Raw genomic sequence first — 4073 nt, 5'->3', positions numbered from 1 at the left:
ATCTCGTTCCAGGTATCCGATGATTATTTGATTACTTCCTTATTGTTTAATTGCCGGTGGTAATTAGGGAGCATTACCTTAATCAGTCTTTCTTCAGCGTCAACACCTGTCAAGGACCATCACCCAGCCACCTGTTGATATGCAGGTCTTTTTCTCTCTTTATCCCCATCGCCTTTGTTCTCTTAGTTAAATAATGCACTATAGTTTTTTTTTTCCTTTACTACTTTCTTTTACTTTTGTGTCATTCTTTCCCTTACTTCCATTCTTCTCTTGTCTCTGTTTTCTCCGTTTCTGTCTATCACATACACTATTTCTCTTTTCTCGTATCTGATATTCCCTTTTACTTCTGTTTTGTTTTACCCTTGTTTTATTCATCCTTCTCTCTATTTCCTAACATCTTTTTTCCCTTTTCCGTCTGGTATATTCTCTTTTACTTTTATTCTGTGTTTCCTCTGGCTCACTTTTATTCATACTTCTCTCTATTTCTTGGCATCTAACTTTTCCATTTCCTCGTCTTTTCTGCTCTTTTATTTCTATTCCATTTTCTTTAGTCCCTGTTCCTGCATCTCTTTTCGCTTCTTTGATTTCGAATAATATTTATTCCTTTTAGTTCATATTCTCTTCTTGCAGTCATGCTCTTCCTCTTTTTCTTCAGTAATTTCTATTAACCTCATTCGAGAGGAGGAGGAATTAGACACCTACCGAAACGATAATTACTCTCAGTGAGGTCTAAAGCACTGGATCACGGGTGCTGTGAACTTATCACTAAAACCAGCCGTAACCTCACAGAACATTTCCCTTTGTCTCACAACACACGCCGGGCAGTCACAGCCTGCTCTCTAAAGACAACTCTCTTCCTTCACACAAAACTACAAGCACCTAATTATACACACACCCTTCACTCAAAATTCAAAATCAACGTGGCAGCCTCGGAGTCTCCATCTGGGGAGGGGACCACAAATGTCTCCAGGTCGGACTGCTCTTCTGGTATCGACCCTATGTTTCTTGACACCACCTTCAACTTTTTCTTCATTAACTATCATGCAGTATTCACGTTTTTTTTTTTTTTTATCTAATTTTCAATCTGTAGAGGTATTATGCTAATTTTCCTTAGAATGACTACTGCTTCCGTGTCTGAGACCCGTCTCTGTGTGCTGAGTTCATAACAGAGGTGATAGTGTCTGGCATGGAGGCGTACAGTCCTCACTTTTTTCCTCGACCCGAATTTTCCAAACCTTGGTCTAACACAACCTGTTCTCGTGCTATACATGATAGTGAGTTGGCCCTCAAAAGGTACTTGAGCCTTACATCACCTGAATCTCATGTGCTTTATATTTTTGCCCGGAATCATGCTACGTCTGTTCTCCAACTAGCCAAAACTCCTTCATTTATAGGAAGTGTTAAAATCTTTCAAAATCTAACCCCCCATCGTGCCTTCTGGTACCTAGCAAAAAACATCTCCAATAACTTTGCTTCTTCTTTCCCTCCTGTATTTCAACCAGATGGCACCACTGTCATCTCATCTATTTCTAAAGCTGAACTCTTCGCTCAAATCTTTGCTAAAACCTCTACCTTTGGATGATTCAGGCCTTGTTCCTCTCTCTCTTTCACCCTCTGACTACTTTATGCTACCCATTAAAATCCTTTGCAGTGATGTTTTCCATGCCCTCTCTGGCCTAAATATTTGTAAGGCTTATGGACCTGATGCGGTTCCTCTTATTATTCTCCGAAATTGCGCCTCTGTGGTTGCACCTTGCCTAGCCAAACTTTCAACTCTGTCTATCAACCTCTACCTTTCCTTCTTGCTGGAAGTTTGCCTACATTCAGCCTGTTTCTAAAAAGGGTGGCCGTTCTAATCCTTCAAACTACCGTCCTATTGCTTTAATTTCCTGCCTATCTAAAGTTTTTGAATCTATCCTCAACAGGAAGATTCTTAAACATCTATCACTTCACAAACTTCTGTCTGATCGCCAGTATGGGTCCCGTCAAGGCCGCTCTGTTGCTGATCTGGCTTCCCTTACTGTGTCTTGGTCATCCTCTTTTAGAGATTTTGGTGAAACTTTTGCTGATGCCTTAGACATATCAAAAGCTTTTGAAAGAGTCTGGCAGAAAAGCTTTCCAATCTACCTTCCTACGGCTTCTGTCCTTCTCTCTGTAATTTCATTTGAAGTTTCCGTGCTGATCGTTCTAATGTTACTGTGGTAGACGGTCAATGTTCTTCTTCAAAATCTATTAACAGTTGTGTTCTTCAGGGTTTTAAACTGTCATCCACTCTCTTCCTATTATATATCAGTGATCTTCCAAACCAAACTTCTTGTCCTATCCATTCCAATGCTGATGATACCACCCTGCACTTTTCCACGTCTTCGAAAACGTCCAACCCTTCAGAAAGTAAACAGTTTACGCAGGGAAGCCACAGAACGCCTGACTTCTGATCTCTCTAAAATTTCTGATTGGGGTAGAGCAAACTTAGTATTGTTCACTGCCTCAAAACTCAATTTTTTTTCCATCTCTCAAGTCGACACAACCTTCCAGACAACTATCCTCTCTTCTTCAATGACACTCAACTCTTCTCCTCTTTTACACTGAACCTCCTCGGTCTGTCCTTTACATATAATCTGAACTGGAAACTTCATATCTCATTTATAGCTAAAACAGCTTCTTTGAAGTTTGGTGTTCTGAGTCGTCTCCCCCAGTTTTTCTCACCCTTCCCATCCCCTTTCTAGCTGCTATCTTTGTACTTGGGCCTTATCCGTCCATGTATGGAGTATGCTTTATATAGATGGGAGAGGGGTTCCACTCGTACTGCTCTTTTACTTTTAGACAATGGAATAAAAAAAAATTTAGACAAGTGGAATCAAAAGCTTTTCCTCTTGTCAATTCCTCTCTTGTAACTGACTGTCTTTAGCCTCTTTCTCATCGCCATAATGTTGTATCTTGCTATCTTATACCTCTATTTTCATGCCAACTGCTCTTCTGATCTTGGTAACTGCATGCCTCCCCTCCTCCTGCAGCCTCAAGGCACAAGATTTTATTCTTTTTCTCACTACTACTCTGTCCACCTCTCTAATGTAAGAGTTAACCAGTATTCTCAATCATTCATCCCTTTCTCTGGTAAACTCTGGAACTCCCTGACTGCTTCTGTATTTCCACCTTACTATGACTTGAACTCTTTCAAGAGGAAGATTTCATGACACTTATCCTGTAATTTTTTGACTACCGCTTTCGACTTTGTTCGGGGACCGGCACCTTAGCAAGCTTTTTTTTTTTTCCAGTTTTGTTTCCTTGGCCAGTGCCCCTCCAGCATTAAAAAAAAGTTTTTCCCTTTGTTTCTCCATAATCCATACTGTCCTTTCGTTTTTTTTTTTTTTTTTGTCTTGTGTCCTATTTTATTCATATCCTCTCATCTTTGCCAGTCTTCTCTTCGTCTTTGTTATTATCTGCTCTCTATTCATCCTTCGTTATTTTTTACTGCTCGCCATCTGTAGTTTGTTTTCTCCTTCCTCCGGTTCTTATTTTCCTCCTTCCTTCCCTTTATCATTTTTTCCTTTCTGTCCCTATTTTTATTTCCTTCATTTCATATTCTTTCCTTCAGTCCCTATTTTTTTTCAGTTCTTCTCTTCTTTTCTCCATTCCCTATTCTCTTTCCTTTATTCCCTTTCCTCTATCCTTCACATCTTACCATCCTCCTCCTCCTTCCAGCTCTTATTATTTTCATTCCTTCAAATACTTTCCTCCTCTCCGCAATCGACTTATTTCCATTTGTTGCCATCGTCTTCACGTTAACTTCCTCCCTTCCCCTGACAACTTTCTTTCTTCTCACTTCACGATGTCCTCCTTTCTTCTAGTGTTCAGTCTTTGCTCGTGTTCTTAAACGTTTTGTTTCCTCACAAGTACTATTTTCGAAGGGCACAGAGATGATTAGTCAGGTTCTCATTTTTTTTTCTACTGGCAATGCTGAATCCGTGTTAAAACTGCTTCTAGAATCATGGAAACAACCTTGAAAAGACTCTCTAGCTTCCATTCGAGTTTGTTAAAAGCAGGAGGAGATGTGACGCCGAAGAGTTGAGGGA

Source organism: Scylla paramamosain, chromosome 33 (genome assembly GCF_035594125.1).
Source record: "Scylla paramamosain isolate STU-SP2022 chromosome 33, ASM3559412v1, whole genome shotgun sequence".
Taxonomy (NCBI): Eukaryota; Metazoa; Arthropoda; class Malacostraca; order Decapoda; family Portunidae; genus Scylla; species Scylla paramamosain.
The sequence above is the reverse complement of the archived record's forward strand: the minus strand, read 5'-3'. Positions refer to the sequence as shown.